This window comes from Triticum dicoccoides, chromosome 6A (genome assembly GCF_002162155.2).
Source record: "Triticum dicoccoides isolate Atlit2015 ecotype Zavitan chromosome 6A, WEW_v2.0, whole genome shotgun sequence".
In the NCBI taxonomy this organism is placed as follows: domain Eukaryota; kingdom Viridiplantae; phylum Streptophyta; class Magnoliopsida; order Poales; family Poaceae; genus Triticum; species Triticum dicoccoides.
This window is the reverse complement of record NC_041390.1, coordinates 627,387,272-627,406,733: the sequence shown is the minus strand read 5'-3', so window position 1 is coordinate 627,406,733 and position 19,462 is coordinate 627,387,272. Positions and strand designations below refer to the sequence as shown.

Here is a 19,462-nt window from a genome sequence, read left to right as displayed (position 1 = left end):
GCGCCGGACTCTGCCCCCTCCTTCCTTTTTACATGCACGGTAGCAGGATGGCTCCGATTGGAGTGAGGCTCGAGAGAAGCGACCCCCCACCTACTATCAACCCTCCAGCAAGCTCCGTTAAGATGCCCAGGATCCATGGCTCCGTCTCCTACATGGCACCAACCCATTCCCAGGTTTTCTCGATTTCTCTCTTCCTCTCTCTCCCTCTGTAGGTGTTGTCAACTCGTCATGCATGCGTGTGTGTTCTTATTAGTCATTTTGCTACTAATGCTTAGATCAATTGGCATATTATGCAGGACAAGTATTGTGCAGGAAGCTCCATTACTGCATTAGTAAAGTGATAAAGACAGGAGTCAATTTACATCTTATCTGACCATCTTAGATCTTTCCTTGCTAGCTAGATTTATGATTTAGATTTTCTCTGTGTATAAGTTTATTCTCATTCAGGAATCAGCTACTGTACCACAATAGCAGTTCTGTCATTCTAATTCTCAAAGTATTTTCGAAATCCCATACTCAGCGCTTAATTTCTGTGTATAAGTTTATTCTCATTCAGGAATTAGCTACTGTACCACAATAGCATTTCTTGTTTGAGTATTATTAATCGCTTAATTTATAACATAATTGGAGAATCATCAAACAAGAATTGTTGATTTGATGGTTGCAAACCTAGATTATTCCATTTTTTCAAACCCCATCTAATGTTTCGCATAGGGTTGATAGAAATATCTTGGTCTAAATCTGCATTTGTGAATTCAGTTTCTTCATTTTTATTGGCTTCATGGTGCATTTCTGTCAGATCATAGGTATACTACTGTTAGGTAAATTTAATCATCGATTGATCTGCTTTCCATGTCATACAAAACAATAACCTTCTCTTCTTTAGGTTGTGATTTTAAAAATTGTTATAGTGTTGGTTTGAGTTACCCCTGGAATTCTTCATGATGGATGACTGGATGTTTATTTTCCCTTGCTTGCTATCATGCCATGATTCTTGGTCTCGATATGTTCAACTCAAATCATGATCCGGGGGCATCAATTAGGGGTGCATGTACTTCATCTTGGTGATTGTGCAGATGATGGTCATTTACCCATTTTTTATATAGACCCCTTAATCTTGGCATCGATTAGTGGTGCATGTACTTCATCTTGATGAGGACTAACGACCAAGTCAGACTTCTCTTAGGTGTAATCCAACCAACGGGTTGTGCCTCCGACGTTCCACCATGCATAACTCCACGCATGAGGTAGAATCTCTTAGGTGCCGACGTAAGTTTACATTTACAAAAAAATGCTTTTTGTCCGTGGTAGCTATAGCCCCCTTTCTCCGCCTCATCATTTCCTATTCTAATTGTGGTGGCCGATTCCCTAAAAAACCAGGGGGCATGCAGTTTCCGACGGCGAATGGCTTGGGCGTGGTGGCCGGCATCTAAGTGAGCGGCTGGTGGGCACGATGGCATGGTGGTCGGCAGAAAGGATGGACGGGTTGGTGAGCGGGGACTGACCATCGTGGGGCGTGACGACGTGGTGCTCGGTGGCAATGTTGGCGAGGTGTGCGGGGTGTGGCCTCGGTGTTGGGCAAAGTGGCTTGTGGCAGTCTGCTGGCCGCGGGGATAGTTTAGGGTGTTCGCGGTGCTGCTTCGACCGCGAGCAACTCGTGCTGCTTGCTCCACTACGCGCTGGTGAGTTTATTCCTAATCTCTTCAACAACCTGTGAAGAAGTTGTTGAACAAGCTAATTGAATACGAGCCAACCCGTGAAGAACCAAATTGCTATTAGCATAACTAATCTGTTATGTTAAATATGTTCAGAGGGTATCACAGCGGCGCCGAGTAGATGTTGAATTTTATTTTTTGGTCTTTGAACAGACGCCCAATTTGACTTGTTTTCAGTGCACATATATTGGTTCATCAATTAGTAATGAAAATTAGCGGCAGCTTCATTTTTCTTGTCTGTATTGCAATCAGGAAGGAACTCAAAGACAGATATACATTTTCTTACTGCATTCTACTCCATAGAATTTCTATACAGGTTAGGATAGATTATCATAGCTGTATAAACAACGGCTTAATATTTCATATATAGTTGAAATCCTGCACATATCTCTCTTGATTTATTTATCTTGTCTGCTATCTTGCACCATTACTTGATGAAAGAAAATATTACAGTACAATTTTGACAGCGCCAACTTCCCAGAAATCTACAGTTTATGTATATCAAGGTTTTCTTCCAGTGATTCAATCCTTGTTCAAGTGCTGACATGCATAGACTTGAATGTCCAAAAAATGTGTACACATGTTTATCTCTGTAATAACAAGCTTTTACAGTCAGGGGTAAATTTACAAACGCTGGTCTGAATACTGAACATGCTAATACCATCTTGGCATCTTCCAGTATTATAACGCCAAAGGAAGGTTTGTGCATGACTGATGCTAGGTCCAATTAGATGGTGTAAAATCATTGCTGGATCTCAGAACTCTTTTTACTTTCAGCATTCTTAGGTAGGAGCAGCTAACCAGCAAAGGAGTTGTTGATAATATCATTGTGCAGATCGCCAATCATCTTTAAGAATGCCTTTTGTCTTTGCATGTTTCTAGGGGGTACATCATCGTCATGGCCCCCATTCCATCATGACAGAATCCACTTGTTAGAAAAATGCACTGCAAATGTTAACAAAAATTAAAATTTCTCATCATTTAATATTTACTTTTTTGCAACAAATAAAATTTCTCTTGGTTTTGCTATTCAAACACGATTAATTTCTTCTTCCTTGGGGCTTTTTTACCACTGCCATGGACAAGTGCTCCTTTAGTTCCTTGTCATATTTATGTAGTTCCTTGTAATATCTGGCTGATGGATTATGGAGAGTACCTTTGAAACTGATGTCCGTCTTTTCAGCTTACAGTTTTCCTTGGTTATATTTTGCATCTAACGAGTAGCTGCAATGATATGACTACATGTGACAATTTTCCAAGCACTGGAACTTTTTTGGTAATCATTACAGAAACTGTCGGGTCATTCAGATGAGGATGGTGCAAAGGCTAAATGGAAATACATCTTTGCAGAAACTGTAGGTTCATCTAGATGGGGATTTTGCAACATCTTATTTGAAATGAAAATGTCTCAGTTTGGCCAAAAGATGACCAGTGCCCATCTCAAGATTCACAGGAGATTGTTCTACTACAGAAAGATATTTTTCTCTATAAATATTGATTTTTTTAGATGCTACTTTGTCTAACAGCATACTAAATTTTCTTGTTTTTATGATATATGTGTGATAAATTCACATCGCCTTTGTTCATTGTAAACAGACCTAGTTTGTTTTGTCGGGGAATCCAAGTGCTTTTCAAGTAGTTCTGACATGCTGTAATAATGAACCATTCTAGTAATTCTTATGTCTGGCAACAATGCCCAGGAATCTTCTTGTGTGTGATCTAGAGCTAATGAGGTGAACACACGTCAAGATAAACTAGTAGACAACTGTTGTGCAATACATTGGAGTAAATCGCAGAGAAGAAATCTAAAACCAAGAAGTAAACATGAGTATTTTCAGATACATTTAATATCACAGTTATTGTCAAGCCTAGCACAGTATTCTGAAAACACACACAAATTACAAGAACACACTACCAGTGGTACTTTTACCGAAAAAATAATTCATAAGATAAATGTATTCCACCCTAGCCAAGTGGGGTATTAATACATGAACACGTCATTGTAGGTCACCAAATCCTCCATTCCTTATTCTGTAAGTTTACGGCAGCATCGTTTTATTTCTACACTGCTACTTTGATGCGCCATGTAGGCTGCTGACATGCACGATGTAAATTACTGGCATGCATGAGGTAATATTACGTTGATCCCCTTTGCTTTACGGAACAGAGACATTTCTGTCTTTTGGCTGTAAGTTTACCTCAAGTCCTTTTGTTTTCTTACCTACTGGAGATGTGGCCGTGAGAGATGGACTGAGGTGAGGAATAAGAATTCCTCACCCTGGATGACGAATAGCGCGACCCTATATTATAACTTATTAAGAGTAACTTTCAACCACACACCTTTAGTTTAAAATTTGACTATAATAATTCGACTGACTCCATCTACAATAATAATAACCAAATTCGAACTAACTCCATCGAAAACAATAATACTAAATAGATAGCAAAATGAAACTAACATGACATGATTACCTTAAGTAAGAACCAAAATTTTCGACTGACTTCATCGACAACAATAATACTTCAGTGTTTCAGAAAGCGTTTCTTCAGGCGTTTCTTGATGCAAAGTCATTAATGGCACAATTAAGATCAACATTGCACAAGATATCCTTCTCAATGCAGTACATAACCATTTTCTGTCAACAAACACACCATACTTTCTGGAGTAAAAAGCATATAAAAAGTGTCTACCAATGGCGTCCTTCTCGAACTCTAGATCTGGTAGTCTAATAGGTCCCTTCTCAATTAAAATATCAGACGATTGGAATCCTAGACGTACATGGATGAGTAGTTGAATAATACTCGAATATGCACATACCAAATAATGAATAAAATATACAAATGAAATTGTTAAATTGGGGTTGCGAGCATGGATCAGGTCATCAGGAACATGGATGGATCATGGATACATACTGATTCTGTGGTGTGCTCACGGCGTTGCAGACTTGCAGTCGGCCAAGTAGCGTACTTGCTGCCTTCCCGGATGCCGGATGGCCAGGCTGCCGGATTGCCGTGCGGCCGCGGCGCGCGCAGCGATGATAGCCAGCGGCGGTAGACGATAGGGGGAAGACGATTAGACAGATGAACCGACGAGAAGAACTGACGAAGGAAAACCAGAAGGCAGCCGTGCACTGATGGCGAGCGTGACGCTTCGCTAATCGACGATCGCTAGTTATCTCATGGAGTCATGGGGCAAGCCCATCTGGCCATCTCGTTTGGTTTCTTTTGTAAAAACAATTACCTATTTTTTGCTGGGCTATAGTATACATACATACTACATCATGGGCCCCCTCCGCCTGGGCCCTGGCCGTCGCCCCATCGGCCACACCCCAGGGCCGGCCCTGTCACCATCACACCTTCCACAATCCCAATTGTGCTCATTTGCCTTGATACAATTAAGATCAATGTTGACGGAGCAGTGGCCGTGAGGAGGAAACATGGTTCTGTGGGAGCAATCTGTAGGGATCAACAGGGCAACTTTTTGGGGGCTTCGGCCATTGTGTTTAAGCATATCACAGAGCCTCAAACGCTGGAAGCCCTAGCTATAAGGGAAGCTCTCTCATTGGCAGATGATCTAAATGCACGACACATTCAGGTTGCTTCGGACTGCAAGGTGGTTGTCGACGAGATGCATCAAGGCAAGCTAGCTTCTTACGGTGCTGTCCTTCGGGAGATTTTGGAACACTCTTCTAATTTTTTAACTTGTAACATAGGTCATGAATTTAGGAGCTCAAACTATGAAGCTCACAATCTAGCGAAACATTCTCTCTCCCTCGCGGTTGGCCGACATGTTTGATTAGGCCAGCCGGGAGATCTTCAGTTCGTCCCTATAAACATTGTGACGGGTTAATAAAGTTTCGCGAGATTGTCTCAAAAAAAAATTGTGCTCATTTGCAGCACCGGCGAAGCTCCATTGAATTGTCAGCGGTGCGGCAAAAGCTCCAAGGCAGCCCGACGGAGCTCCATTGCAGCGCCGACGAAGCTCCATTGTAACGCCGGAGTTGCAGCGCCATGGATGTCCCGTCGCGGTCGTTGTTGTAGCATCGATGAAGCTCCATAGCAGTGACGGCGGTGCGGTAATAGCTTCGAGGCAGCATGGCGAAGCTCCATTGCAGCGCTAGAGTTGAAACGCCATGGCCGACCTGTCACGGTCATTGTCGCAGCACCGGCGAAACTCCTTTGCAGCGCCAGAGTTGCAAACGCCATAGCCGTCACGGTCGTCGCCGCAGTGCTAGCAATGTTGCAACACAGCACCGGCGGCGCATGTGATGCTCTATTGCAGCGCCGGCGGCCATGCTCGGATGCCCCACTGCAGCACACAGCGCTCGCCTAGCTGTCTGATCTCCATGGATGTTGCTTTCACAGAAAAACGTCGCCGTCCCCGCAAGAGCAGCATGGTTAATTTTGGGGTGGGCTGTGTGGCAACGGCGGTGGTGGTCAGCTACAGGGAGCTTGCAGTGCGATTGTTGGGAGAGGTAGCAGTCTAGTAGCAGTTGTCAGCTGTGTAACGCAGCGGTGGTCAGAAGAGGTAGCAGTAGCCGAGGAAGAGGAAGGCTTTGAGGAGAAAACATGTGGATGAGAGCCTTCGCATGAAGATAACGCTAGGTGAAGAAAGCGGTGGTTGGGCTCGTAGGGGACGTGTGTCGCTGGCTCGACGGGGCTTACAATTGCATGGGATCATCCACTTGTTTATAAACCTTTTTCCATTTATAGTAAAAGATGACCTTAATGCCTTATACACTATGAATAAAATAAAATATGCTCAACTAAAAAACAGAAAAATAAAGATGCTATGCTCTACTCTTGATAGACTAGAAATCTGAAGGAAGAACCCATGCCACCTGGAGCGACTATATAAGATCACGTTGATTCGATTAACCACATAAAATCACAATTGCTTTCGTCTTGGACATGATAGACGTGGTCACCATGGTCACTCAAACTCGTTAAGTAGACCAGATCATCGGTGTAGATATAGCTTCTGTGCATCGTGCCACGCCTAGCTATCGGCACATACAACATCTTGGCCCATGTTTTCCCTAATAACAAGGCATAGTCACCCAAGTTTGTTACTCCCTCCTTTCATCTATATATATAGGGTCTAATGCTTTTTTCAAGGCCACCTTTGACTATTGACAGGATTAATAGCACATGACATGCATAATGTGAAAATTATATCATTGAAATCTCCTTTCACATACGAATTTGATGGCATGTTTTGTGTAAGTTGCATGCCATATATTATTGCTCTAAAATTTGGTCAAAATTAATCGAAAAATGCATTAGGCCCTATATAGATGGAAGGAGGGAGTACCTCCTTCCAATTATGAGCGTACTCTACCATCAGTTCACCAGGAAGCTCAATGATATTGTTCTGGTATATGGTATAGTGGATACACATTCGTATCAACAGACGGTGCGGTTTGCCATTGTTCACACCTATCTCCAATTAGATCATGTCCTCAAAGAGGGTGATGCCATACAACTGTCCATTGCAGAATACAAAGTCAACAAGGCCGGGTCACTCCATCAACTTGTGTTACCATCCATCCATTGTCTGACCAACCAATCTTGCAAAGGGCGGCCCCATATTTGGGAATGACAGCGGCAAAGATGCGGCCACTTGAGTTGGGAGGACAACCTTCAGAATTATGTAGTGCCAGCTGCCTAAGCAGAGAGTCTTCGTGTTCATTTGCAATGAGCGGCACCTCAACACTGAAGAAGAGGTTCACCATCGCAAGCTGAAAGTTATTCTCAGGTGTGATGACACGGCCGCTGTCGTGTGCTCCCACGAACTGCTTGCTGATGGCGGCCTCACTCCGCAGCTGGAGGCACAAGAACTAGCAAGCTTATCACAAAAACAACACTTCTGACATCCATTCAACATCTTTTTATTTCCTGCCCTTTCGCGACTTTGATTTGGCGCACGGTTCACGTTGCATATAATTTGCCACCACCAACAAGTATCCCAAATTTGTTTAGAAACTGGTTGGTTGGTATCAACAAAATACTTAAGGGTCATATCCGTGTAGGGGTTTGTGCCTTACTTTGGGCAATTTGAAATTGCCGGAATGACTTTGTTTTTTTAACAGGTCTCACTCTATTAACTTTTTGCAGGTTATCTTCAGAGCCACTGCATCGATCCGTATGTGGTCATCACTTCAGCGTGGGGACGCTGGGGCCTCATGGCCTTTGGGTGCAACCGTCTGGAGATGGTTTCACAGGCGTTATTCAACCGGTTTGGTTGACATGTAACTAATAGATTATATGGTTAAGTCGTGTAATCTTTCGTTTGTACCCACTATTTGTGGTGTTTTCTTTTCTTTTTGCCGTTTTAGTTGATACTATGTACGTTTCAGACCTATTTATTTCGTTTTAATAAAAATGGTTGTGTGCATCATGATGATGCAGAGCCCGAGGTATTTCCCCTTTTTGAAAAAAACAAGAACTAGCAAGCGTTAGGAGACTACAGGATCTTTTTCTTGTCATCATTGTTGATGCCGTGCGTAATGGGTGGAAGGCGATCTATGGTAGAGCGGGTGGTGCCGCGATTGTCGTGGCTTGCCACCAATTCCATGCTGCGGCGAGGCGGACGCGGTGGAGCAAGCCAGCAACCTTGAGTATATGGTTTCCAAAAATTTCTGCGATTTATGATTTTTAACGGATTGCCTGATAATATGCATGGGATATCTTTATACCGAAATGAGTATATGGTTTTTTATATGAAATGATGGTTCACATGTCACAGGGGATACCAATAACGATACTTCTGCACAAACAACATATCACTCAAATAGTCACTTCATAAATATAATCATACTGCATACTTTAGAAGTTTATTAAATCTATGATCGGTAGTGGCATAGATGATTGACATTCACCCTTGTAAAAGAAGAGCTCATGACAATACATTATACTATCAATTTAATGGCCTTCCATCCGCATAGTGGCAGCAACTGCCAGCATCGGCACAATAGCATCTGTGGGTATTCCAGCCAAGGTCGGAACATATCTTCGTGCACCCAACAACCGAACATTTTGTTTCCGTCTTTACACACGCAAGAATAGGTCCAAAGTCCATTGTATCTGCAAGATCAGTCACAACATCCACAAGCAATCAGCATATGGTACACGTTAAATTGCTTGGTCGATCTAGAAGAACAAATCATGCATTGTAAGACTAAATGAAATAAAAAAGATACATATCAATATAAAAATATTAATGAATAAAGAGGGGAAAATGTTTACGTGTGCTCATGGCAGCAGCATGGCAGTTCAAGGAAGTGATGGACATGAGAATAATAGCTATCCAACACAGCACCCTGGTGTCATTCATAAGCCCCATCATTTGTAGCTGGCTATTGTTCTGCTCCTGCTTTCTTGCTGCTTCGTCCTTTTTGCTAGTGTTTATATAGTGAGATGAGTCTGTAACAAATTAAAAGGATAGTTGTTAATGCATACAAAAGTATATCATTTGGATATCTTTCTAATAATTGGTTCTTATTATTTGGTATGTTGGAAGTTTTTTTTTAGGCGACGGTATATTGGAAGTAATTGGTTTATACTAAATTAGGGCTTATATCATAGCTAAATTTAGTTATATGTTATTTATAGCAGGTTATTGACGATTCATAAGTAAAAAATAACTGCGTTACTTTTGGCCCAACTAATGTGACTATGCTTTTCTTTAGGGGTAACCCATATGAGTATGTGAGGCTGGTCCGGCGTGCCCACCCCAGGGCGGCCTTCAACTTGCCGGCCCAGTAGGGATATTTTGTGTTATGTCCCTTTTTTATGAGCCTTGTGTTTTTTTTCTATTTTTCCATTTATATTTCAAAATATTCTAAATACATATACTTTGAAATTTAATATATTAATATTTCAAAAAATGCAGTGCTACGCGTCTGTCGGGTGATAAAACGATTAGATCATCCGCCTGGACAACCGTCAGATGCCACCAGAAACAGTCGTCTGATCTACCGTCCCAGCCAACTGAGGACCTTTGCAACAGCTAGTTTGTTGTGATCCGGGGCTTTGCAACAAGGACCTTGTTGGAAAGGTCCACCGAGACAGCACCGCTGCCCCGCCATGGCGTGAGCGAGGCCATGGAGTGCTGCCGCCTGCCGGAGTTGCCGCGCCTCCTCCAACCCAGCATGCTGAGCAGCTGTGTCTACTCCAGCACGACGACGACGAGCTCTCAGACCGGGCATGCACTTCCTGGCGATTTTATGCAACTGGAGCCATGTTTATGAAACATGTGTTGTGTTGCAATGCTTGGCCTCATATACTCTCTAACACCGGGCGGACCTACAACGCTTTCTGCAACCGGGTATATGCTTCTGAAACAAGAGCCCTGTTGCAGAAGAAAAAATCTTCATCGTCGAACCATTTATTTTCTTTCTAAAACAAAGCCTCTACAACAAAAGCTTTCTGAAACTACAACCTGTTGCTAAAAGAAACTTCATCATCGAACCAGTTTTTTTTTCTGAAATAATAGGCTTGTGGTAGAAAAAAATGTTTGCACGGGGCTGGTGGCCAGCGTGACCGCTCGATCAAAATCCATTTTACGGCTACACAGACGGCAGACACTGCGCGTGCATCAGCCGGCTGAAGGATAGCGTTTTCCTTTAAAAAATGTGCACTGTGCATTTCAGAAGTGTTAATTCAATTTAACATTGTTTTTGTGCTACTTTTCTAGAGATGTTCGTATCATTTAAAAAATGTTTGTGGCATTTAAAAAAAATTCACATGTTTAAAAAACGTTCATGATATTCTTAAAAACTGTATATACAATGTAAAAGAGATGTTTTCGTCATTTTTGAAAAATTTCGAGGCATTGAAAATAATTGTTGTATGTAAGGAAATGTTTATGTATTTAAAAAATATGTTCATGACATTTCAAAATATGTAAAAAATGGTCACGTAATTACAATTTTGTTTCATACCATTTAGAAATAATTTTATTGATATTTATAAAAACGTTCACATATTTCAAAAATATGTTAGTGAGCTTTTGAGAAATATTAATACGACGTAAAAAGATGTGCACAATTTTTTTTGAAATCAGACCACTAAAATATTGAAACACGTATTTGAAAAATGTGTAACGTCCATTCAATTTTGAGACATGTACTTGAAAATGTTTTCATCACCTGGTCGATAAATGTTGAACATGTTTCGACGAAATGTTCCACGTGTATACGACAAATTTACAAAGTGTATTATAAAAGGTTGACATGTATTTGGAAAAAATAAAATAGAAGTAAAATTTAAATTTTAAGACTAAAAAAGAAAAATGCAAAAAATTGAAGGAAACTGATAAAAAATACGTACAAACAAAGAAGAAGAAAACATGCATGAAAGCTTCTAAAACCAGTCCGAACTGATCCACGGAAGCTTCCGAAAACAGCTCTAAGTTGCTATGGTATGGGCCGGCCTAGTTGCCTCGTGCCAGAGGTGACACGGAGCATTGTCTTCGGTGGGCGAGTTATAACCCCCGCCGTGCGATGCTCCCCTATTCCCCGCCTACTCATTTGTCCATACATCTAGATGCAATATCCGGCTTTCACTTGTCAAATAGTTTTTCCCCGTGTCCAGGTAAGATAGTGCCTAAACTGCTCTTGCTTAGCTAGAAATATGGAGGGGAGTATCCACCTGCTACATCGAGGACAATATGCTATGCAGAGAACTGCCAAATTTGGTTCCATCGCCCACACTTTCTAACGACATAGGTAGAAGCATTAAGCCACGAATCCAAGATAAGAATGAATGATTTATCAATTTTACTTTATGACAAAATATTCCAACCATTCTACATAATGGCAGTGACTTTTTTTTACAAGGCATATATACTTTACAGTAGATATTTCTACAATTTATGTGGTCCCACTTATGGTAAAGATTGACCTTAGTATTTACAATAATAGACAAAAGAATTAAGGTGGCATGTTAGAGTATTCTTGATTGGCTAGAAATCCGGAGGGAGAACACGCACGTGCCACTTGGAGCATAAGTTGCCATATAACTTCTTGCTGATTTGATCATCAAAATGTCTGGCCATGGCTTTCCTATTGCGTAGGATAGATACGGTCACCATGGTTGTCCAAACTCATCAAGTAAGTCGCATTGTCGGCATAGATGTAGCATTTTTGCACCCCGCCATGCCCATACGTCCGCATGTACACTGCCTTGGACCACCTTTTCATAAAACAGGGCAAGTTCACTTGCATACCTCATTCCACTTGTGAGCGTACTCTGTCTCTTTTACAACGGGAGGCTCAAAGACATCCTGGATGAAGGCTCGCAGCCGATGTCGTGCCAGTTACTTCCACCATCAGTCCATCACCAACTTCCTGTGCAGCTCCACGATGTAGGGCAGGTACACGTGTTGACCGCGTTGTGTTCAGATCTGCAACTGGCAGGGTGCAACGGTGAGCACATGCTTGCCGTGTTTGTTCACGAATATTTTGAACTTGACCAAGTGCTCCAAGATGGTAATGTCATAGAGTTGTCCATTGTAGAATATAATGTCTAAGAGGAATTATGTAATAGTATTTCCTTAACGCCGGGTTGAGTCTGCTTGAAGGGCGAGCGGTGGTGGTTGTTGTTGGCTTGGCCTGACCATTACCCAAGGTTCGGTATGACCGGTCTTGACGAAAGCTTTGTGGTCATCGAGGGTCTATGTTAGGACGACCGGCGCATACGAGATCGTCTCCCTTATTCAAGGCATTTTCAAAAACCTCCCCTCAATTTATCTCGATGGTATTTGAGTTAGGTTGTGGTTGGCTGTTTGGTTCAGTGTCTAACTGTCTATGTTGAGTTACCCAAGGTTTTCGGCCAAGTTTCCGTTATAAACCTAGCCCTTTTTTATTTTTATTTTACTTTCTTTCCATCTATATGAGTGTGCATTAATACTCTACCCTTTCACGAGGTTTGTGTCGAAAAAGAATACAGTGTCCAGAGCATCGGTTCTTAAAAAGTTTTACCATACACCTGATGTCCGTGCAACCAATCCCACAAAGCGAATGCCGTGTAGATCGATCATGGAGGCAAGGATGCAACCGCTTGAGGTGGGGGATTGTGTGAAGACAACCTTCCACGTTACGAAGCAACTACAAACGATGCAACTGGGTATCACATCAATGCGTCGCCGGACTATTATGAACCGAATGCCAAGGCTATTTGTGGCCGCCTTCCAAGCAAAAAAATAACTTTCTAAGAAACCTTAGATTGCCAAATTAAACTGCAGGTTTCTCAGTAACCATCTGGCGCCCAACTGGATTGTTCACTATCACCGAAAGGGCAGACGATCTTATTCTAGTCCCCCGCAATGTAGGTGCAGGTAAAGTTTCTGACAGGACAAGCAGGAGCAGTAAGACGGATGTAAGATCGATCTGATCACAACAGATGGGGATGAGCTTGCTTGTAGTGTTGATGTTGGTGAAGATGTTCAGTCGGCTCACCGTGACCTGGACGTCGTCAAAGTGCTGGCCTGTTCATGAATTAGTTGCTTCCGGATTATATAAATCTGTGTAATGTGATATACTGAACCCATGCCACCAGCTCACCTGACTTCGCCACTTGCCTGTCAATTTCCAAGCATTTTTTTGGCTGACCACTCGAATGGAACGCCGAGGTTACACTAGCAAGTACACTTGAGATGCTTCATCCGTTCATACGATGAACAGTTATATACTACTATAGTGATCATGTTAATTTTGATACTAACTGACCTTGTGAATACAATATTTGTCAGTCTGAATATACAATGAATGCCCAAACAGACTACCACAAGAAGGAAAACATAATGTTGAAACACATAGCTATAAACACAGAATCAAGTAATCAGGAATGAGTAAGTAGTAATTCTAGTATGTTACCACACATAACCCAAAACCAACCAGTACAAGGCATCAGGATCTCATAGATAAATGCAACGTTGTATCCTTGGCAACTTCTACAATCTAGTATGAGGTAAAATTTAACTGTAACGGTTACCTTAATACCATTACACTAGACATAGAGTTAAACTCCCATGCTAGACTACTCTTGGTTGGCTAGATATCAGGAGGGAGTACCCACATGCCAGTTGGAGCACCGGCAGCTACATAAGATCCTGCTGATTTGATCCTCCGTAGGACGTTGTAAATAATTTCGTCTTGCATAGGGTATACACGGCTACCATGGCCATCCAAACTCGTCAAGTATGTCATATCATCTGCGTAAATGTGGCCTCTCTCCATCCCGCCGCGTCCAACCGCTGGCACGTCAACTGCCTTGGACATTTTCCCCCAAAACAAGGCGCAGTCATCCAAGCTCATTACCTCCTCCCACTTATGAGTGTACTTTGTCATTGATTCGTCAGCAAGCACGAAAACCTTTAACAAAGGCTCACACTTGGTGCCATATGATGGATTTATCCTCAACACCAACTCCAGCCTACCATGCAGCTCAACAATGTCAGTTGGGGATACGAAAGAAGGTTCGGAACCAATCCGGATATGCAGCTCGGCGTCAATGGTGGCCACCGGTCTGCCGTGTTTGTTCAAGCCTATGTTGAATTTGATCAGGTTGTAGGAGCGGGTGAGGCCATAGAAATTTCCATTGTAGAATAATGTCCGCAAGCATCGGCCCGCTAAATATTTTTGCAGTCCATCTGTCGGCTAGACAATCAATCTTGCATACGGCGATGCTTCTTCGGGGGGTGATGGTGGCGAGGATGCACTCACTTGACATGAGTGATTCCGAGAAGACAATCTTCGCGCCTGTGTAGACCTTCCTCATGTTCTTTGCGTGAAGCGGCACCTCAACACCGGAGAAGAGGTTCACAACCAAAAGTTGCATGTCATCCCCAAGCGCGGCGACCCAGCCGCCTTCGTGTGCTCCTACTAGCCGCTTGCCGATGAGAGCCTCAGTTTTGGGCCGGATGTGCAGGACCCCGCCATCCTCGGGACAGTATACGTGCATTGTCTTGCCATCGTCACCGTGTAAGGAGGAGAAGAGCAGCCATCAGTAGTAGAAAAGGGGGCAAAGGTCCAGGCTGGGTCAGCCCATTAGTCTCGGATCAGTCCAGAACCGGGATCAATGGGGGCATTGGACCCGGTTCGTGAGCCCAGGGGGCCGGCCGGGCCACGTGGGCCATTGGTCCCGGTTCGTCTGGACCTTTTGGTCCCGGTTGGTGGGACAAACCGGGACCAATGGGCCTCGCTCCTGGCCCATCACCATTGGACGCCCACGTCACTTGTGGGACGTGGATGTAGTGTCCGACACCGACGGCCACATGTATCTCACACCCACGATACTTGCTATTTAGGGTTTCCTCTACCGCTCGACGACCCTCGACGACCTTTATTCCCGATAAAAAAAAGAAGAAGAAGAAGAAGAAGAAGAAAAAGGAGAAGAAAGAATAGAGGAGATCTCTTCTTTTTTTATCTTTGAAGCGTTATCGAGGCCACCCCAAACCCTAGAGAAGCAGCGTCGAGGCCACTAATTAATATTAGGTCTACGTTTGCCACTAATATATCCATCTGTCATGTTTGAATAATAATTGCCATGTTGTAAATATTTGTAGAAACTATGGACACCGCCTGAGACGAAGTACAGGAAGAGTTGTTGGGGGACATAATCGCACGAGGAAGTGATGCCGTCTGCTCGTTGTTTCTCAACGACACCAATGGTCTGGAAGCAGCTGGCTATGATTATGATGGCTCCGGTGACCCAATGCCGGTGTAAGAAGGAGATCGTGATGACGGCTCCGGTGACCCAATGCCGGTGCAAGAAGGAGACCGTGATGACGTCTCCGGTGACCGAACCGAGTCCGGCCAGGTATATATATTAATTAAGCATGTGCTAACTAGCTAATTGATGCAGTCATTGTTTTGGTATGTACACATATTAATTAAGCCTTTGTTTTTTTTTCTAGACCTTCGGATCGAGCACAACTTCGGTAAAGAGACGAGGCCCGAAGAAAAAATTGAGCTCGGATGAAAGGTTTGAGATCATAGAAATCGCGCCCGACGGCCAACCGATTGAACCCATCCGGACAAAGAGCGCATTTGTTGCTCTGTGCGGGGTTCTGGTTAGGGACAAGATCCCGATCAGCATCCAGCAATGGTTAAAGCCGGCTACAGAAGACCCTGAGGTGTCTTATGTCAATGATATGCAGAAAAATGATCTTTGGACTGAGCTGAAGTCAAATTTCACCCTACCACCAGAGAATGATCCGGAGAAGCCAGTTAAAGAGCAATTAATCAAGTCTTTTGCTCTTAAGAGGATGGCAGGACTATTCAGTAGGTGGAAGAAAGAGCTGAATAAGTTTGTCGATAAAAAAAAGACACCAGAATTTAAGGGCAGATATAAGAAGATCAGAGATCACTGGCCCGCATTTGTGGCCCACAAGACATCGGAAAAGAGTAAGAAGATGTCAGCGACAAACAAGCAAAATGCTGCGAAGAAGAAGCATCACCATCGCACGGGGTCAGGTGGCTACCTCGTAGCCCGGCCTAAGTGAGCCAAGACTGAGAATGATCTGGTTGATAAAGGGATCGAACTAGAGACAATTAACTGGCCAGACCGTTGCGAGACTTGGTTCTTCGGGGCTGGCGGAACCTTGGACCCTGTATCAGGGAAGTGCATTTGGACGGACGAGCAAATGGAAATACCAGTCAAGAGGCTTAAGCACTATATCGAAGCAGCGCAGCAAGGGACGTTCGTTCCAGACAGAGAGAACGACGAGCTCACAATGGCCCTCGGGAATCCTGAGCACTCTGGACGGACACGAGGCACGCCAGGCTCCATTCCGTGGAAGGCTGGGTTTCCGGACGCAGTCGGTTACAAATGCCACGAGAGGAGGAAGAAAGTGGAGCAGACCCAACTGCAGGCGCTGCACGCTAGGGTACAAGCGATAGAGGAACGAGAAGCAAATCGCAGCAAATGAATTGCCGAAGCTTCCCCCGAAGCTACCCCGCCATCTCAGCGGAGAAGCAGCGTGGCTTCCACCGAGCCACTTCAGCCGGAGCATGTCTTGACGGCTCCTGCCAGCTATCCCGTGAATGCTATTACGGAGTCTCAAAATTGACACCTTATGACGCAATGGATTAATATGAAGGTCAAGGCGGCTGTTGGCTCTGTTTTTCCTACTGAACCCGGCGCAACTTTTCACTGCCGGCCGATTCCAGAAGGATATGCTAGGGTGATGGTCGATGAAATAACGGAGGGATTTGAGGACCTCCAGCTTGACCACCCTACCGGTGAAGGGGAGACTCGGCTGGGTTTTGCTCTGAAGACTCCATGCCTATGGCGGAAGGAGCTCATCAACCTTCCGAACTGGACGCCTCCGCCTCCTCCTCCTCCTCCGGCGAGTCAGGGCACTCCGCCTCCTCCACCGCCTCATCCTCCGGCGAGTGATGATCAGGGCACTCGGCTGGCTCCTTCTCCGGCGCGTGGCAGCACTCCGCCTCCTTCTTCGCCTGCGCCAACGCGCCCGAGCAGCCAGCCTCCTCCTTCTCCGCTTCGTCAGCAAGGGCGGAAGAGACCCGCCGCTGCTCCGGCTGCTCTGGCGCGTCGTAGTCCTTCTCCTCCGCCTCGTAAGCAAGTAAAGAAGACAACCACTCCGTCTGCTCTGCCGGCATCTAGCAGTACAGCCAAAGGCGGGAGAACATACAGATTCGGTCCATCTCTGAAGACTCCAGAGAAGTTACCATACGAGAGGACCTCGGAGGAGAATGCTGAGATCGTGCGAGAAGAAGTGAGGAACTTCTTTAGAGGGGTGAAAGCAAAGAAACATCCACCTCCGGAGGAGAAGGTAGATCCGGTGAAAGCGAAGCGCACTCTGGCTGCCCTGAAAAAACCATCCAAGTCTCCGCCGAAAGGCAACTATGAGCGCATTATTGGAAAAGGCATTTGCCGAAGCGGAGCGGTCGGGAAGTACTGTCAGTGATCAAAGGCTGAAAGAACGACGAGCTGGGAAACAAATTTCCTAGCTCGGCGAACAAGCGAAGCAATCGTGCCCCCCGCTCAAGGTGCCTAGCGACAACGTCGCTAATGATCCGAGGATGGTGCCCGGTTATAGCAATCTTGGAGATTACCTGCCCGAGATGTATATTATGATTTCATGGAGGTGCAGATACAAAGATACGAGTATGAGAAGCCTCTCGTCAAAGATGAAAGATCTCTATCAATGATGATGCGAAGATTGCATGATTGGTACTTGAAAATCTGCAGAGAGTCTGGGGGGGGGAGTAATTTGTATGTGAGAGTTAAAAAGGAGCATGACCTCGTTGGAATTGAACTGTTGCCTGTTCCATTTGAGGAGTTCTTTCAGTTTTTCAATCAATTGGCCCTCGATAAAGCAACGGTCACCTGCTACTGTCTGTAAGTAGTACTACTTCTGTCATTAAGTCTCTCTATATAGCTCAGCTCTTTCATTGCATGTATTTATAATTGTCCTCACTATATTATGCAGATTGAAGATCGTCGAATTGAAGAAAAGACAAATCGGTGATATTGGGTTTATTAACACAAATCTCATAGATGCAACTCAGGTTAAATTTCATGCCGCAAATACCGAGGCCAACTTGCTACGATCGTTGGTAATAAATGAAAACAAAGATATAATACTCTTTCCTTACAACTTCAAGTGAGTGTTACTGTCTTGTGCATATTCGGTTTCCCTTATATATTAGTCAAGGTTATAGTAATGTAATTGATGAGTTATGCATGCGTGTGCAGTTTCCACTATATTCTCCTAGAGATTAAGCTTGAGCAAGGACTAGTAACCGTCCTAGACTCGAGACGAAAAGATCCCCAGGACTATGCGGACATGACTCAAATGCTCGAGAAGTAAGTTAAATCTATCATTATCCACCATATCAGCAACTTTGTTCCTTTCCTGATATATCAAGTAATTGTTTTGTTTGTCTGATAGGGTTTGGAGAAAATTCACCAAAAAAGCTCTGGGACTGCCGAAGAAGCTGCAATTTAGACACCCGAAAGTAAGTATTATAGTAGCATGTTCCGCGCATCTCCTAGTGATTCAAGCACTACTTTCATCAATACCATTTGGCATTCTTGCTTATCAGTTTGATTGACCTCTATTTCCTATAAAGTGGTTGTGGCAGGAATAAGGGAATGATTTATGTGAATACTACATTTGCGAGTCCATCCGCCACACGACCTGTGAGCGGGGCTACTCTACGAACAATATGAAGTGCGTAAATAACAACATTCACAATTTTATTTTATTACCATCATTTGTGTTGAGTTTCATTCATATAGACCCCCTTCTTCAAATTAGATGTTTCGGAAGCGGGATGAACTCCTAGCACCAGCTCGCATGCAAGCAATTCAAGAGGAATTGGCGGCATTCTTTCTTGACCATGTGATCGCTGAAGACGGAGAATACTATGCGGACCATGCGTCCGTATGTTAGGAGATTATATTTGTAAGAGATAATTATTGTATATATGTAGCCGGTAGTGTCGGATAGATATACGAGAACTTGTTGTTCGACCAATCTCTCGGAGAAGGAGAGGTGGTCGATATCACTTCTCTCTGTATGCATATATGTTCATGACGATCTTCTGTTTCCTTCGTTTGCTTACTAGCTAGCTAGCGTGTCTAGTCCTCTCTATACGTATGTATAGTACGTAGCGTCGACCAAGCATGAACATAAGAGAGGACACTCCTCTCTATTAATTATAGCTAGCTAACACAATATATGAAACATCTAAATTAACTCCCAAAACCCC

At 43.8% G+C, this 19,462-nt stretch overlaps 1 long non-coding RNA gene across 1 annotated transcript; it reads right to left on the bottom strand.

Annotated features, from left to right (window-relative positions):
* Positions 1-8,520: 8,520 nt before the first annotated feature.
* Positions 8,521-9,081, bottom strand: LOC119315133. The gene is made up of 2 exons (XR_005152591.1): positions 8,964-9,081; positions 8,521-8,801 (listed from the first exon to the last, which is right to left on the bottom strand). It is a non-coding gene; the product is annotated as an uncharacterized LOC119315133 (long non-coding RNA).
* Positions 9,082-19,462: the final 10,381 nt, after the last annotated feature.